Source organism: Pezoporus flaviventris, unplaced genomic scaffold (genome assembly GCF_033815535.1).
Source record: "Pezoporus flaviventris isolate CSIRO_AGI_PZ_B2104156 unplaced genomic scaffold, CSIRO_AGI_Pfla_v1 ptg000045l, whole genome shotgun sequence".
Lineage (NCBI taxonomy): Eukaryota > Metazoa > Chordata > Aves > Psittaciformes > Psittacidae > Pezoporus > Pezoporus flaviventris.
Genome location: NW_026892593.1, coordinates 678,831 through 697,615, shown reverse-complemented (window position 1 = coordinate 697,615; position 18,785 = coordinate 678,831). Strand labels below are relative to the sequence as shown.

The following is an 18,785-nucleotide window of genomic DNA, read 5'->3' as shown; positions in this document are numbered from 1 at the left end:
AAACCTTGTGGGCACAATACAGAACATGTAGACTGGAGAAACCTGGAAGAAATATTAGATCACTGTGACTGGGCAAAGAGATAAATCTTTCAGTACCTGAAATCCAACAGCCAGTTTCTTGCATCCCTTTTGGCTATCATTATAAATCTGAAGATTCTTGCTCTGCTCAAAAAAGCTGCTGGTTAATAGATATGTAGGTTTGATACAGGGCTTTTTCCTTTGCATTGCTGAGTATCTTTGATTCTCATGTTAATACTTTATCAGCCAGTAGGAAAAGAGCTGGCACCATTTTGCACTTGGCCCACAGGTTCCAGTGTGAGTAAGGAGTACTCATCATCTCCTACCACTGCACCCAGTAATTATCTTTTGGGATAATTAGCATATGTGTCCTGAAGATCTCCATCAAGACTCTTCTATTGTGGACTGTAACTATTAGGTTGGATCTCTGGCTGGTATGAACTGGCGTAGCACCCTTAATTAATATCTTTTCCTCTCCCTTTGAGCTGGGAGGAAGCCTTAGGAATAGATGTTGTTAAGGGATATTCACAACAGCTGTGAGCTGAAGACTTGAGTCACTTAAACTCTGATTATGCATTCCTTGTGCACTCAGAGCTCTGAAAGTTTTAGTTTGGTTGTATGTACGAGATCAGACCCCTGGCTTGTTTAGATGGAGGAATACATGTTGCATAGAACACAGTTAGTGTTAAACTGCTAAACTTTGCACTGACAGAAACATCTTTTAAAGAATGAACAAATTATGTTCAGACCTTAAAGCCTTCCAGCCAATAGTTACAATGCAAAAGTGCTTGGTCTGCCATCTTTCTCATTTTAATCAGTATAATTACAATAGATTAGTTTGTATCATTTAAAAAAGTTCACATATCGGCATCTTGCAACCAAAATACCAGTAACACTTCATGGATCTATCTCAGCTTGAGAACAGCTGAGGTTATTATCCCTCTTTCCCTGTTTGTTGTAGCTATGGCCTATTTCATGTTTGCTGCTGAAACACAACTACAGTCTACTGTGGCAGCAGATCTATGTGCAACCTGGGGAGCCGGCTGTGGGAACAGGGAAGTCAAGTCCCCACTTCCTTTCAGTGATAAAAGCCTCAGGATAAAATGCCTGTAAAGCTGAGTGCTTCTGAATGAGACGTTCAGAGGAGTGGAAGCAGGCTGGGATTGAAGTCTAACTATTTATCCCTTCCTACAGCAGATTTGTGAGTGTTGGCTCTGGGAAGGGGAGAGGCTTCAGAAGCCATCAGTGTTCACAAACCACAATGTCAGAGCAGATGCATTAATGCCTTTCTGTGGCAACATGTTGTCTTTGTAAAAAGTACAGTAGCTTCTGCCTACAGATAAATGCTCACAACATGCATCTCTCAACTTGTGGGGAATCTGTTGGTAATAACAATGGGGTTTCTCTAGCTCATAACATTTCTCTGGATTAAAGGAATTTTAACGATAATGACAATTCCAGAACAGCTACTTTTTTAGGCATACAATTATTTTGGTTAATTTCTCCTCTGTGAGTACCGCTAGTAATAGCTAGCGTGTTGTTACAATCCTCTTGTGACCTTTGTCATCACATACATTTATACAGAATAGTCATTATTATTATTATTACATAGTCCTATATAATAATTATATATGCTACAGGGATATGTATGTATTATGTTGTTAAAATACTGTGCTCTGTATAAATAAATAGCAAATATTAGAATACATGTATGTGCTTTGATACATACATGCAGAGAGTGATGGATACTTTGACATACCTTATAATACTTTGAGTCACATACAAACGAAGAAAAGAAAAGCAGCTATGTTAGTTCAAACTAAATTTCCTGGAGACAGAGCAAGAGAGAAGATCTAAATAAAAGCAGTGTATAAAACATAGATTCTGATGGCAAGTCAGTGCTATAGCTATTATATCAATGTTCAGATTGTTAGTAATAAAGTATTTTTGAGGACAGGTTAACATAAAACTACCCAAAAAGAAAAAAAAAATCATAAATCAAACTGTATTTTTTCTTTCCCTCCTAGAATGACTTTGATTTTTACTGTATTCAAACAGATGCCAACATCCAGGAACTGCCATCAGGCCAACTTGTTATTCATGGGGAAATAAAACAGAACTTGTCTTTCAGTAAATGAAACAAGAACATCTGATATTGCCAGCATAATATCAGCAACTTCTATTTCATTTGGATGCAAATAATCTGTAAGTACAGAAAGGTCCCAAGAAACCAATCTTTTCCTAGTTTCATACAGCAGAAATAGATGTCATTTACTGGAATAGTGACCTCACTTATGTGTGACAGACCTTCCAGCTGGAGTTCCCAAGCACCCCAACACTTTTGCTTTGCCAATCTTCTTATAAGGTATATATCCATTTCCTGTGCTGGCAGTTACATGAGCTGTGATCTCCAGATGTAGTGACACAGGGTGCAGAGCCTCTGCACTTGAGCAGGAGGCAAATTACAGGACATTTATTTGAAGATCTAGGTTACATATGCAGGAGGACAAAATGGTGGATGTGCAAAGAGGAGCAAGCAGACACTGAAGATGTGAAGCTGAGAGGCAAAGAGGGTCATCTTCAAAACAACCCTTTATCAGCAGCACACAGAAAGGACAGCCACAAGGTCTCCAGCTCCCATGGAGCTAATGGCCAGTTCTGAATCTGTTTGGTAGCCCTGTGAGGCTTAGAAGCTCCTCACTCCCTTTATCTGCCCTTGGTCATGACTGCAAGCAGGAGGATGGAGGCTTGGTTCAAAAGGCTGCTTAACTGGGGAGTGAAGATACCTACTGGGATGCCTCTGCTGAGTGTGACATCTTTCTAGTCCCACCCTCAGCTACAGGTAGCTGTTGCTGGCACTAGCCAACACCCAGGCATAAATAAATGTCCTTTACTGTCTCTGCATGAGATATTCAAGCACAGAAATAGACAGGTAACCCCCTAGCCTATAAAACTGCTACAAATGTATTGACATTTAACTATTGTAACTTAATCAAGATTTGTAAATACATTAGAATGAGTGATACACTCAGTGACAATTAAAACGAGAGGATGACACAGCACTGAGTTGATACTCACCAAAGATATTTCTTGATGATCTGAAAACCCGCACCTATCTACTGCTGATGCTTGGGGCAAATTATTTCTGTAAGCTCAAACAATTAGAGATACCCTTCTGAATGATGTTTATCTAATGCTGCTTTCTTCACAGTAAAGACTGTTAATGCAGCAGTTGAGCAACTCCAGGAAGGCACAGTTATCCTGAGATAATCAGGAGCCTGAGGGCCCAGAGGCAGTCATCTGTGTTCTCTGCCCCAATTTCACCGGTATATTAAATCTAAAAAAAAAAATCTGTATGTTAATACATCATGAAGGTCAAGCATTTCATTGCAAAGAAGTGTGGAAATTCAAAAATAGGATTCCCAGAGCAATCCTAGCTGTATGTTTACATGGCAGATATGGTGCATTTCCCCAAATATTTTTACTTCTGTCACTCAAACCTATTAGAAATGTGAACAAATCATTACGAAACTGATGTTGCAAAAACTGCTTATTTATTTGCCTCCTTGTATGTGTTTATGAAGTGTGTCAGTAAGCAGATAAGCAATTAGTTTCATTTCACTTTGGACACATATTTAACAACATTCTTTGGTGAAATTTGTAATTTGTTTATATATTATGAGATTGTATATATAGGATGGCAGAATTAAGGTTGATTTTCCCATTTTACAACTTTCATGTGACTACATGGAATCTGTGTTATGTGATACTAGTACCAAATCAAAGGACACTGGGCATATGGTATGTTGTTATAGCTATAAAGACAGTTTCTACATAGGTTCAGCTGGCAAGCTTCTTGCCATGGATATAATCTGAAAGAAAATGGGGGTGAGATTTATTAGCAGTGTTTAGCATTCCTGATTATGGGCCAAGCTGCCTTGGAAATAATACTAATAAACCTGAAATGAGCTGTAACAAGCTGACAAGCACCCATATGACAGAATGGTTCATGACTCTGTTATGAATAGGTAACTTATTACAGGGATTTTCAAAAATACATATCCAGAGTGTAACTTGGCCAAGTACAAACACGTCTTTTCAACAAGGGTGTCATGAATGTATGCATGTGGCAGGGAGTCATGATTGACTGTCCTCCCTCCACTGCTATCAGAGAGAGCCATCTAGTCACACTCTGGCTAGATGAGCAGAAATCCTGAGTATGGAAAATGCTGAGTATTACCGGCGAAATGAACTGATGACACTCAGTGTTTTCTGTACATTAAATAATGTGGGCAGCTCTGCTCACTTTCTGAAGTCCATGTGCCTGTATACTGTAATCGCCACACATGCAGCCTTCACAAAGAGCCTAAGCCATGTGCAGAACGTTCCTGGGAATTAAAATATGATGTTATGCCTGAAACAGGGCAGACACAGGGAAAGCAGGACACAGGCCAATCTGGGAAAGCCTGAAACACCTCAGAACTTCTATAAAAGGAAGGATTCCCTCCTGAGGGCTTCTCCTCCATTACTGAATGCCCAAAGACAGGAAAAAAGAAAGAAAGAGAAATAACCCACCTCCAGAAAAACCCCACTTAAATGATAAAAAGCTATTTGCAAAAACTGGCTATAAAATGACTGTTATCTCCAAAGCACTGCTCTTTCCCTGAACCCACTGTCATGCACCAAAATCATTAAATAACATGGTGCTAATGTAAGAGTGTTTTCGGGGGGGAGGGGGGGAAAGGCCTAAGGCTACAGACCTTCCTTTTTATATAATTGAAGGAGCATAAAGAAATACGAGTAAATGCTGATCTCAGAGCACAAATTTCAGTATTGTAGTGGATGAAAGGAAGCGTAAAGACTATCTTGAGGTTGATTACATCACACATCCCCACCCCAGAACTAACTGCAATCTTTAAACTGCTGTGTTAAAGCAAAAATGTAGGCAAGATAAAAGATAAAGAAGGGGGAAGGGAGGAAGTTGCTGTTTTATAAAATAACAGAATGATATATAATAAAGCTTAGATGCAGTTATACTAATTAGAGAAAGACAGCATAAAATCCATTGCTGCAATTCTTTGAAATCTGAAACTACCATAATGTGTCCATTTTTTAAGGAAAACGAAGAATGGAAGGAAAACAAAAATGTAGAAAACAACAAGAGTTATGAAAAGCAGTGAGCAAACCTAACAACTGGCAAAACCATTTAAAAATAGAATTTTTATTTTGTGACATCATTAAAATCATGGCCCTGAGTCTTCTTTCACTTGAACTAAATTTGGAAATGCCACATGGCACACACAAACAGTCTACATAGCTAGTGTAGCCAGTGGAGTATCACCTTAGCACATGAAACACAGCACCAGGGCAAGAGGACTATCACCTTCACACAATGAAATGCAACACCACGGCAACAGCTTCCATTCCATCCCTATCTTTGGTAGTGATTCACAGGGCTCCTCTTCACTCAGCCTCTTCTGAATGTTAAAATCCTGTCTAGAGCTCAAATTAGAATGAATTTTATGCTGCTTGAGGTTGGAATAGAATACTGTAGAGTGCAGAGGTACTTAAAAAGCTTAGGACATTGAAGTAAGTCTAAATTTGCAAGAAAGGTTTGGAGAGGGCACCATTTTCATTCCAAATGTGTACTTTTATTGATTAAAATTGAGTATAACAACACAGACATCTCATGGGAATAGGATATTATGAAATCTTCAATTTGAAGTTCAGCAGAACTGCATAGTGTAAGCAGTAGTAAAATGAAAGGATTCATAAAATAAATCTATTATACAAATACTTTATTCAGACCCTCAGGCAGTTAAAGAAGAACACAGGATTTGACCCAGAGTACTTCTGAAAGTGACAGCAGAAAGGGGCAAATAGGCTGTAAGACCTGCTAGATGATACACCACCCTGAAAGATGGGCTAAAATGAACCAAGCAAGCTGGAAAGCGTATGGTGAGAGGGAGTGAAAGGAGGCAGAGTGGGACATCATTAACACTGCACAGCTCTGACACCACTGATTCTCACAGCACTCATACAACATCAAAAAATGTCAGAACTTTTGAAACCAGACTGTGAGCCATGGCCTGTGGCAGATGTAGCAACTTATTTGGAGATGGTTTGAAAACTCATCCAAAATCAGCACACTTGTCAACATCTTCCTGTTTTTACATTGGTTATTGGTTATTTACATTGGTTAAGGGATGCAAAGTTTCACTAAAATATTACTTTCCAACTATAATATACAGCTGGTCGAGTGGTAAACACTTTAATGAAATGACTGTTAGAGGGGTTTGCCATTTATGGACTTGTTAAGACAGAAGTATAACAAATTTTTATCAGCTAAAAAAAACCACAATGCATTCTTTATGGGAGAAGGGGGGAAATGGGAAAAAAAAAAAATACCCTGCTTTTTGGCTAGCTTTAAAAGGCAAGGAATATGTATAACCCTTGGTGTAGGCTTTAACTATCCCTATTAAGACCTCTCTCCTGATTGTCACTGCAGCAACTCCTTCCAGGGCCAGAGGAAAAACATGGCAGAACAAAGCCGTGTCTACAAAGAAAGCTAAGGAGAAAATGATATGACAAAGTTACAAAATGATTTTTCCTTTCTGTGCTGTACATTTTGTTCTTCTAACCAAACTGAGTACCAAAAGTAACAAACTGCTACTGTAACTATTTCCCTGTGAATGCTTTTGGCCAATTATGTTAATTAGGGCTTTATTCTGAAGTGGATAGAAAGGAAAGGAAGTGAAGAAAAATCATATCTATATCTACATTTCAGTGCAAACTGCTATGTTAACTGGGATATAATTCTGCTGCTGGGGAAAACGGGACAGAAAACACTGAGTATTTCTAAACTTGTCATCACTAAATATATTTGCTCCTGTCTTAATATTGACATAAACCAGAAGTGAATATATATTTTAAATGCAAGTGTTGCTAAATGTTGCACATCCTTCAAGGGCTGAATAGAAGTCCTGGTATAAAGCTCATTAAAATAAACAGTAACTTTTCTTCTGTCTCCAGCAGAGTCTGAATACAAAAGAAAGGTATGATAGTTAAAATATTCGTACTGACATTCAGTTATAATTATAAATCCTCTTTTCCCAAGTCAAATCTCTGTACTTTCACATTCATGGTAAAGCAGAGTCAGAAGTACACTCTTCCCATGTACTTGGATAGGACTACCACTGTGGTCCCAATGCTGCCTTTGCTCAGGCTATTCTGTTTTGTTCAATTCATTAATCTGATAACATCTGGTAACACCGTGAAGAAAGACACTCTCAAGAAGACTGCAGAATTATAAATGGGGGAAACTAAGTGTTACCTTAGAACGTTATATTGCCATGTTGTCTAAATTGTGAATGGATCAGTCATCACCATCAGGTAACCCCCACTGCACCCAGTCCTTTTATGGAAGACTTTGAAGCCAGGTCTCAAGAGCTGATGGATCATGACTCAGAAGGTAGTAACCTTCGTTTTGCATCATGTGCTGCTAAAAGTGTTGTCCTGGAAAAGCAGGGAAGCAAAATTTGTGAAGATTTGAAATTGTTAAAACGTGTGACTTTTTTTTTTTTTTTTGGGGGGGGGGGGGGCGGGGGGGCATGGTGGTGTGGTGCTTTTTCTTTTTTCTTCTTTTTTTCTTTTTTCTTTTGTTTTTTTTGTGGGAGAGGATTTTTTACCCATATTCTGGACAGATTCTGCTCCAGGTGATTACATTACCTCTCTAGCTCCAATTGGATGCATTAGTCTTCATTTACTCTTTTAAAACACGTTGCTGTGACAATCTTGTTCCTTATCTGATCAGCTGGTTGTCCACTGCAATTTGAAAGATAGCTTCAACACAGGCTAAAATAAAGTAGGCTTCCCCTTTTACCAAATTAATCCTTATTTTTAAGAGTTTAAATTCCAGGGCTCAGGGCATTTTTTTTGATCTCTTTACAACTCAACGTACTGTGCTTTCACAACAGCCACGTTGTGAAACAGCTATTCCTTACTTTATCTGAAGTAACTGCAGTGATATAAAAGGAGTCTCCCAAAGACAGGAAAAAAAATAGATTAAAAAATTAGACCCCTATAAATAAATCCTAACATTTGCAATTTAAATTGCAGGAGTGTCCATTGCCTGTTCTTCCCTAGCTTAGTAACAAAGGCAAATTTTGCTCCTCAAAGCAGTAATCACAGGGTAGGGAGGGAGACAAATCTCAAGGGAGGGCTATATTATATGAACAAATAGTAGGATTTGGGCCAACAGCCCAGTAAGAGATATTGGCAGATAAACTGGAAGAGTCATGGAACATTCCTGAGAGATAGGAAAAAGCATTAATTCACAATAGTTTGGAGGAGGAAGAGGAGCAGTGACTGAGGGTTTTCCTGAACAATGAGGTAAACATATGGATAGTGAAAAACTTCAGGGGGACGAAATCTTGGAGTTAAGTTTCAGTCAAGCTTGTGATTAATCTGCTGTTTAAACAACTTTGATTAGTAAATGGCAATACATCAAGAAGATGCAGTGAAGAGAGTTTAAGATGCAGAACTGCATAATGAAAGCTACGTCAGAAGTGAAGATGATGAGCTAGTAGAACTGATAATTATCAGTGTAAAAATCTCAGGCTGAAGCTGCTTCAACAGATATGAAGACACAGAGAAGTTGCATTGAGCATGCAGGGGAAGACATATCTCTGAAATACCTGAAGGAGCTACGCAGGTAGGCAGGTAGTCCCACTTTACATGACCAAATGAAAGTCACGCTGGAGGATAAAGAATGATAAAAATATCTCATGCATCTATATCTCAAAAATAACAGACATTTTTTCTTCACTGTTAGAGATGTCTCCTTACCGCATTCATGATCCAAAGCATATTCTGATCTAGTAAATACTCTTCTGATGGAACAACTGAGTCTCTGAGCTAAGAATCGACCCTTACAGTCCATTCACCAGAAAAGACAAGAACTTTGCTTCCTCTCTGAAAGCAAAGCATCCTCCAGATTAAACAAATGACATTTCTTTTCCCTTTAGGACAAATTTCTAAAGAAGTTCATAGCTAGCTGGCATACCGCCAGCACAACATTCCCTGGCACCACATGCCCATTAAATTTTGGAGTTTGCTGGCATGAGCCAGCTCTGCATTCTGTCCCCAGAGATGGCTGTATTTCAGCACTAAAGAAACTGCAATACACATAGAGCCACATTCTTTGCTCCAACACCCATGCAGCCCCAGTGAAAACAATGCTGGCAAAGTTAGAAAAATTATATGGAGGTGACCAAAGGCCATTCTGTCAAGCTTTTACTAAAGCATCATTTAAAAAAATACTCCTTTGTTTTCCCTGAATAATCTAGCAATTCCTCCTTGCCCCCCACTAATTCCACATAACTTTTGAACAAGATCTGTTAGTATTTTTCTCCTCTTTTTCCATCAGAGGGGATCTTCTGTGTTCCCTTTTAGCTGTTCCTCATAACCACCACGACATTATCAGACAGCCTACTGTGTTAGTGATGAGCGGGCTGAATTACTTTCAGCTAAACACTGGTCATTGAAATAAGAAAGTTCTGAAATACAGGCAGGCAACTGGTAAAATGGGAGACAGAAGTTACAGCTCAAAGGACAAGAGGTACAGTGCTGTGGAAAGATCTGTTTGTCATTAAGGTTTATGGACATAAGCAGGTCTCTTGCATTTTTTTCATTTGGAGTAGGCAGCTGGGTATTTGACCTCCTTTTAAAAACTTCAGATCGATGCTGGGCACAGCATGTCCACTAAGGAATGCTGATGTGTCTGTGTTGTTCCCATTCAACACAACAGCACTTTGGACCTGTCTCCCCTGTTTCTTCGGTAGTCCCAGTTCTCTGGGGACTTGCTCTGTCACAGGGGCACCTCTGCACTGGTACGGTTGGGACCATTGGGAAGTGGCTCAGGCACATATGAAATGCTTAGCAAGCTGAGCAGAACAAACCCTGTGGAGCACACAGTAAGTGTGCTTAACAAGCATAGGAATTTCTATTTGCCAGTCACACTGATATGAGTAAAACTGGGTTAAGAATTGTGCTGAGGATTAACCACATAATTCATAGGAAAACCCAAACTTAAGGGCCCAATTTACATTCAAAGTATGTGGCTGAGAGACTTCTGAAAAGGGAACACAGAATGCTCAGAATGGATCCTAATTGCCTATTTCTTCGTAGAGTGATAGATCTCCAAGCATGTCTACACTAAGTAAACCATGTGTATATTCACTTATACACACTTCTTTTCAAATACTGAGTTTCAGATTCCCCTATATGAAACTCAAAACACCAAGATCTGCTCACGACAGATTCGCTCCCACTCCCAAAGGTCCCTTCCTGTTTTCTTGTTATATAGCAAAGAGCAGTATTTGCCCTACTGCCTATAAAACAAAGGGCAATTAAAGGCACACTGCAAAATATTATTACAGTAATGACACACATCTGTTCCCAGAACAGCGCTTGTTATTTGTGATTAATCTAGTCCACTGAAGAAAGCTGTGAAGGCAGAGGATGTATTTCTGGGTGCTGAGAATAATTTCTACTGACAGAAAAGACTGAAGAAGCAAACATTTTTCTACCTGGTGAGTAAACACGTTATACAGCTAATAATTGCATTAGATGTCCTTACGATTTTTACTTGAGAAGTTGTATCTTATCTATTTTGACATCTCTCATTAATGATTTTTGCCCCACAAAGGACAACTCACTGAGAAAGGACTTGTTTCTATGCACTTGATTTCTCATAACCAGAGCTCTTTTGCATTATCCATCATTTACAAGGAAGGATTCATTATCAAAGTGCTGCACAAGGGTTTAAGCTGTAAAACGCCAAGAGACTTGTCTGGACTTTGGAGGAGATTTTATGACGTCTGGGACTTGGGAGCAACACTCTAAAAGAAAAACATTTTTTAAATGCATCACTTTCTGGATGCCTTGGATCCAGATGAAGCTCCTCTTACCAAGCACAGTTCACTGCACTGGTCATTCTTTTGGCTCTGTTTGCTCTGAGCTCTAACATCTCTCACACATTCATTTGAAGCTGTACGGTCTCCAAACATTTATAGCAAGGCACTCTCCATCATGCAACTTGGGGAAATGTAATCTCTCTATCCCTTTTCTATCTCTGTCCTACAAACACAGAAAGCCTGTGCTTCCTCCACACCCACTCTCCTTGCCAGAAGCCTCACTGCAACTTCCTGTCAGTTTTACACACTCTCCTGTGGACTTCCTCTGAGCACAAGTTTTATCTGAATGTACCACATTAACTATTTGCTTACTGAATGCTTCCTAGGAACATAAATACTCATTTATTTTCAACCTGTAGCAGTTAAATCCATCGTAACTGGAAACCAGTGACTGGAAAGAAAAAAAAAAAGTAACTTACATTATTCAGGACTGAAATAAGAGAAAGACTACAAAAATACTGTAATTATTTGCAGGCAATGGGCATCTCCTGCAAGGCTAATGATAGGCTGTTCACATCCAGAGGCATAATAATCTGTGTAAAAACAGTAGTATGCTGCATTTCCATAACATCCTTCACCAATGGATCTTGAAAACCTTTCAGAAATGTACGAACTACTGCTCTAGCATTTATGTTTCCCGCTCTTCATGCTCTACATTAACTTAAAGCAACCATAACATGCTTTTGACCCCTTGGCTCCTACTTGGGGCTTACAAAAACTCAGGGACGGATGGACCACATTAACCCTGAGAACTTGGGGTGAGAGCAACGACGTTACTCCCACAACTTGGGGACAGAGGGAGTTGTGTTACCCTCATGGGTGTGCCGCGACGAAGCACGGGAACATCTTTGGGAACATCTGACAGGGCTGGACATGGGTAAAGACCAGAGACCTAGTACAGCAACGCAACCCTCGGGTCTGCACTCCAGCACCTGAAACAGTGCATTTTGCTCGTGTGCCATCCCCGCGTAAAACCTCCCGCGCCCAAAGCAGGAACGTGTGGACGACGGCCCACAAGCAGCTTTCCTTCTCCTCCCTCCCCTCCCTCGCTGCTGCTACCACCACAGGCGGCGGCAGCAAGCCGCGGGCAGGGGCCGCAAAGACCCTCAAGCGGGCAAGCAAGCACAGCCCGCCTTCCCATTCCCCACCCACCCACCCGCTGCGCTCCAGGGCTGCGTGCCGAGAGTACGCGGGGCTCCCCGGCCCCGCAGGCCGAGACCGCCCCGACGCGGGACTGGGCGCGAGAGCAGGCGGAGGACGGGTGGGGGTTGAGGAGAGGTGGGGGAGGGGCGGCAGCGCGGCCGCGCCTCGCGCCTGCGCAGGGGGGAGCGGAGCCGCGAGGTCACCCCTCCCCTCCGCGCCGCCCCCGCCCCCGCCGCGCCAGAGCGAGGCTGGGCGTACGGCGTCACGGCGACGGCCACAAGCCGCGCCCCGGCACAGGCAGCGAGAGGGAGAGCGGTGGGCTCGGCCGGCGAGGCGGCGGTCGGCGGGGAGCGGAGGCGCTGTCCGGTAGGTCGGGGCGGGCAGCGCGGGCCTGGCCGCTGCGGCGGTGGGATGGAGAGCGGCGCGGTGTGTCTGGTACAGGTGGCGGGGCGGGGACGGGCCGGTGGGGGGGCGGTGGCGCGGCGGGTTGGGGGGGCGGTGGGGAGAGAGAAGTGACGGCGGCGGGGAGCGGCGCGCTGTGAGGGAAGGGGCACGAGCCTGGAACATGGCGGAGGAGGAGCTGGGAGCCGCCGCCTCGTCCGGCCTCGGGCGTGGGGGGACACCGCGGGGCGAGGGGGGTGGGGGGCAGAGCGGGGCGCTGAGGGGCAGCCGCTGCCAGCCGGGCCCAGGGCCCGGCCCTGCCCTTCGCCGCCACCTCCCCCCCCTGCTGCCGGTCCCCGGAGCAGAAGTTGGAGCGGAAGCGGAAAGTTGTAACCCCGTGGCTCGGGGCCGCGACGTGGGGCCCGGCCGGGTGCGGGGAGGGGCGGGTGACGCCCGGCTCGGCCCCGCTGCGGGCGGGGAGAAGGACGGTCCCCGGCTGCTGCCGTCGTTGTCAGCGGGAAGTCCGAGCAGGAGCCCCACCTAGTCCGGTCGCCGGAGAGAAGCTGCTCTTTCCGGCCGGTGTGTGGGGGCGAGGCGGGGGGGCGGGAGACAGGCCGGGTGCGGCCAGCCGGGCAGCCCGCCGACCGTCGGTCCCTCTGCCTGTGGTGGCCGCGGAGCGGGACAAGCGGGCGGAGTTGCGGCCAGCGAGTTCCCCTCCTGCTTATCACAAAATGAAAAGGGGATGACGGGGTGTTCATCATTTAAACACTTCGCCACCACTCGTGTCAAAGCAAATGGAAGAATTTGACTGACACTTCCTGCACCAAACCCGTCTAATAAGCCCGAGATCTTCGTGCTCTTCTGCATGTGTTAGTGAAGAAGCAGTGGAAGGAAAGCGAAGTTTGCAGAGGGGAAAATAAAACCAAATCTGAGTGCTTTCACTCTGGCTTCAGATTACAAAAATAGGATAATAGACTTAGGTTTCCTGGAAAAAAGAAATGAAGAAAGATCAATGTGTTTTTACTCTCATTTCCATTTTAAAGGGATGGGTTGTACTGTTCAGGGTAAATAAACAAAAAAAGTATTTTTCTCTACTTTTGTGGGTTATGAGAGCAGGGTAGTACAGTTCCCAGAGAGGTGGTATTTCAGAGATGCCCAGCTTGAAAATCGCACAAGTTGTATATATGTTCTTGCATTCAGATGTTTTGATTAATGTAATTTGTTATTTCCAGTGTGTAACAGCTGCACCTTACCCCAGTGTGAAATGTGTAGACAGTGTATGACTTTTCAAAGTATGTTTTACCATGAAAGAGTACTTTTAGTAGTAATTCTTTGGAATTACTGTTATAAAATAGAAGTCATGAAACTCTTCATAAATCGTAATTAAAAAGCAAAGAAGCAATCACAATGTCTTATATAGTAACCATTCAAAACCAAATGTATTTACCTTTAGGAAAAGTCTCTTTTCTCCTCTATAACTTGGAAAAAGTTAGCAAATTATCATCTTTTAGATGATTTGCTTCTGTCTTAAAATCACAAGCTTGGGGAGGGGGAACTAACCATCTTGCTACAATCAAGTGTTTTCACTTTCTTTATTCATTGCAATTTCTTTTTTTTTTTTTTTACTCTAGCTCAAAGTCTATCCTGTAGATTTCATTCCAGCTAAAAATGAGCTGAGTGAATAGTGGAAGTTACCTTGGCTGTTCACATCAAAGGCTTTGCAAATAAAGTAAGCTTTCTGATTAAGCAGATGCAGCGTTTTATTCCTTGGTACCTTTATATTTTAAGGGATGCTTCTTGTAGTGTTATGAGCTACTTAAAGTTCAAATTACAACTGTCATGTAAAGCATGTCTGTAGCTAAATAACTGAGTTTTGAGCTGCACTGTACAGTATGAATCCTGTGTATCTTTTTTGCAGCAAAGCTGATCATACTTGGAGCACCTGTCTGCCTGGGGGTGAAATAATCTGCAAAACAGAGTTGAAAGACTATAAGTGTAAAAACAGAACTTCTGTATGGGGGTTTTGCTGTGGTTTTGCTGTCTGTAACTGTATGTCTTCTACTACATACATACACTAGTTAAGTTTTCTGAGTGGTATTAAAATTGTGCTGTTTTGTTCCAAAGCTCTGCTCTAGGACAGTTTATAAAAAATAAATCTGAAGTAAGCCATGACAGTTCTCTTTGCGGTGTGCCAGTTTTGCAGAGTAAAACTGTCTCTTTAATTGAGAGCCTTTCTGGAGCATTGGCAAACAGATGGAAATCTAGGTAAGAGCCTACAAGAGGAGAAAGAAATTCCTTGTATGGCTGAGGAAGTGTGCTGAAGACTACACTGTACCTGGTGATCTGAAAGTTAGCAAATATGGCTGGGCACTAAAATAAAGAGTTGTCCGCCTATCATCTGGGGTGTGGGAGATGCAGAAGTACTTGAGTATTTGATGCATACTGCTATAGTGCCAGTCCTGTCATCTGCAGAGCCCCGCTAGCTGCTCAGAGCTAAGTGCGGAGAAGTGTTCTTAAGGGTAAGAGTATCTTAACGATAGAACCAGGCACTTTGTTGTCCTTGGGTGTATGATAAGAGGCTAGGCAGGTCCTTTATGAGTTGGCCCATCTAAGTAACACTTGGATGGCTTTAGATACCTGACTTTTGAGGGTGTTTACAAGCTCAAGTTTTGAGTTTTAATCAAAGTTGCTCTCTTGGTATGCTTAGTGATGTGTTTATTCTGTGCAGCAGAAGTTTGTGTTTAGCTTGTGATTGCAAGCACTGCCACTCTTGCCTCGGAACAAATACAAAAAGCAGACCAAAGTACACTGTGTAATGTCAGTCCGCTGAATCCCTGCTGAGTTGGGGCAGGCTTCTGCTGTGTTCTGTTGCATCTAGGTCAGGTAGAGGGATATTTTAACCTCCTTATTCCCAGAGATAAAAGGAGTATCTACAGTAAGTACACCTTCATATTCAAAGGCAAACTTTGTTTTCCTGCTCAGATATGCTTAAGATGGTGTGTTTCTATCGTCTAACATAAAGCAGGAAAAAAGGATGGGGTTTTATTATTTGAATGCTGTTAATAGGGAGCCTGTTTTGAAGCTGATCGAGTTTCCAAAGTTATTCAGCAGTTGACTGCAGTAGAGCATTTAGTACAGCATCTAATGCATCACTTTCTCCTTAGGACCTATCAACCATGAGGAAATGGAGTGGGACAGGCGTAGTAGAAGCAATATTCTGGTGAAGCTATGGCAGTTTGCTTGTAGTAGGCAAGCGCTGTTCAGAGAAAGTCAAAGATGTTGTTGTCTGGCACAAACTCTTTCTTTATGGGGCAGTTAAATGAGGCTACCTTCAAAAGGAGCAGTAGGTTTTGGCTTGAAGTTCTCATCTTTCAAGCTTTAGAATGCCAAAACACTGAAACACTGGACAACTTAAAGTGATAAGGTTTTTTATTATTGTTGTTATTTTGTGTGCCTGAGCTCCTGACATACTACGTGTTTCCTGTATCAGCAAAGAAAGTGAGGAAGGCTGTAAACACCAGGTTGGAAATCTGCCTGTTAAGCAACTTTTGAAATAGAAAATGATTTGGGGGCCCTCTAGCTATTCAGGATGCTCTTGGGGGGAAAAAAAAAAAAGGCAGTATTTCAATAGCAATTTTTACTACTGAAGCAGTAGGGTGAAAGTTACTATTAGACCCTACAGGAATATGTGTAGCAGATGTAAAAGCAGCTTTTTAGAGTTGAACCAAGAAGAAGAGGAACTATTCAATAATATCTTGTACACTGTCCCACTCAGCTTTCTGATTATTATTGATCTAAGGACCTTACGGTATTTGAAGTAAATCCCTGCTATGCAACTATGGAAAGAGACTGCCAGTTACAGTACACATGGTTAGTTCATTCCTGGCCAAGGGAGGAAGGCCACATGATAGTGTGGGAGTGGGACAGCCTGGCCCTTTTAATGGCCTAGTGTTTGCATCCTGTGCCAGAGAAGCAGCATCTCATGTTTCTCTCCAGCCTGAGATTCTCTTCAGGAAACCCCTGGTTTCTTAGATCACTTTGTATCATTCCTGCAGATGTTGCAATACAGGCAGGTGTCCTAAATCTGAATGACTTGACCAGGTCCTCTGTAAAAAAAAGATATTGTCTCCCCCTGTTACTCATTCATGAAATAATTTTCAATACTCTAATTATAGAGCTGTGAGAAACTTTATATTGTTAAATTTCTGGACAGTATTGAAAAACTGGAACAAGAGAACAGTCTTATAACTGAAGCATCTGTAGTTAATTTTTGTCTTTAGAAACTGAGAATTTGATCTTTGCATCAAAATTTGTTGATATTGAGGTGAATGTTGCTCTTGCTTTATTTATAACAGTTATTAAGTCTTGATTTCAGTAGGTAATCTGGATTAAAGGGAAAGATGTAGTTTAACAATATTTCCTTTATCATGGTTTATTTCATAACGTTATGTGGAATTAGGTGGTGGAAGTTTTTTCTTAAATTAATTTGCTATGGCCCAAATAATATGTTGGCCCCCTCTTCAGTTAATCTAAAATAACTTGTGGACACAGAGTCCATGCAACTGTTTCTTTTTGTTTCGCTGTATTTGTTGTCCTGGCTTTTGAAATCTTGTCCTGGTTTTTTCCATTTGTAGGCTCTGTTTCTGCAACTTAACCAGTTCTGCTTTCACTTTTTTTCGTTTCTGCAGTGAAGGGAAATTTCTTGAAAGCATTCTTCATGCTATCATGGAGAAGCAAAAAGAGTACCACCACACCTTTGTGAAGTCCTTTGGGGAGCTCAGGAGGAGAGGTGCAGGAGACAGGAGGACCTTTCTGTTGCTAGATCTGGCTCTTCAGCTCTACTGAAATGTTTTCAGTAGTTGCAGGGCCAGACAAGCTACTTCTGTTTGTTTTCTAAAGGTTTCATGTACAGTCAATGTTTTTTATTTGAGATGAAGCTAGCATGCTGAACAGTGCTTGGACTGCATCAAGAACCCAGGCAGTATTATAGTGGAGTTGTGCAGTTGTACAGTCTTTGCTTGCAGTTAATCGCACTTCTGTAACATCTGCTCTGATGCTTCCCCAAAAGTGGTTCATTATAAGACTAGTGGAAAGTTGCAACACGTTTTGTTTTTTCTGTATATGAAGAAGGGTAAACTGGCATATGGAATGGAAGTAATCTATTCAGAGGAAGTTACTTGAGAATCTTGCTCTCTGTATTACAGTATTTAAGACTAGATTTATTTACTTACAGTGCAACATTTGTAGTTGAGACTTAGCTGTACATGGCTGTGTGTTCAGACTTACGTGATTAGTTAAGTGTGGGGGCAGCCCAACAATGTATTGTGCAGGAACCTTTTTTAGGAATGTTGCACATACGAAATGGTTAAGGTGAATTCTTAGATGTTGCAAGATGCAGTCAGTAACCCTCTTCTGATCTTTCATTGTGAAGTTCCTTACCAGATAATTTTCTGAAACCTTGGTGTACAAGATGACCCATAAGCATAGCCTGCTTGTGGCTTCATATGATTACTTTTTGCATAAAATGCTGCTACAAGAATTTTCTTGGGTTTGGGAAAGTGTAATACTTCATGCAGAATCTTGACTCTTACCCTTCTGGAGTTATATTTATATAGTTAATATGTATAATGATACATCCTGCTGTCTTTTTGTGACCCTTCAGACTTGTTTAAAATAGGGAATTGATGGACAATAGGCATTCTGAGTGTGCTGGTTTTATACCCATCCAGGGAATGGTCCTTTTGTTATTTACTGTCTCGTGTTTAGACTGGTGCAAGTGTCCAGAAAATGCTGTGTTTTCATGGGTTTTATGATGAGCAGCATCGGAAATGATGCTGCAAGTGGGAATTCACCTTCCATAATTCTTGCACATGTTATAACAATCTATAGATGAATTTCCAAGATAGTTACATATTAACGCTATTCACTGAATATAAGTACACAGTTTGAGATGCCTTGGACTTGCATTCTTAATGGGCTGCAAAATGCTGTGTTCAAAATCCAACTTCTGCTGCCATTAGTTATTTGAAAATATGCCATGCTTCCAGAAACTGATGCCAAATTGTCATCTTAGGACTTGGTGGAACTTAAGAGACTGTGTGGTAGTCCTGTGGTATCAAGAAGGAGCACTGGAAGAGGCAAAAATAGCTGACTGTCATGCTGGACAATCACTCTTCCATTTTTCTGATGTATCTTTGACTTTATTGGATTAGGTGGGATCTCACCAAAGATGTGACACCCTGTTATTTGATATTAGATCATCCCAGG

The 18,785-nt window shown here is 41.8% G+C and overlaps 1 protein-coding gene across 1 annotated transcript in view; it reads left to right on the top strand.

Moving 5' to 3' along the window:
* Positions 1-12,358: 12,358 nt before the first annotated feature.
* Positions 12,359-18,785, top strand: part of RAP1B (RAP1B, member of RAS oncogene family) — a 32,123-nt gene continuing 25,696 nt past the window's right edge. Inside the window, exon 1 of the mRNA XM_061467145.1 lies at positions 12,359-12,503. The gene's annotated coding sequence lies outside the window, so the exon portion shown is untranslated. The remainder of the gene's footprint in view (positions 12,504-18,785) is intronic.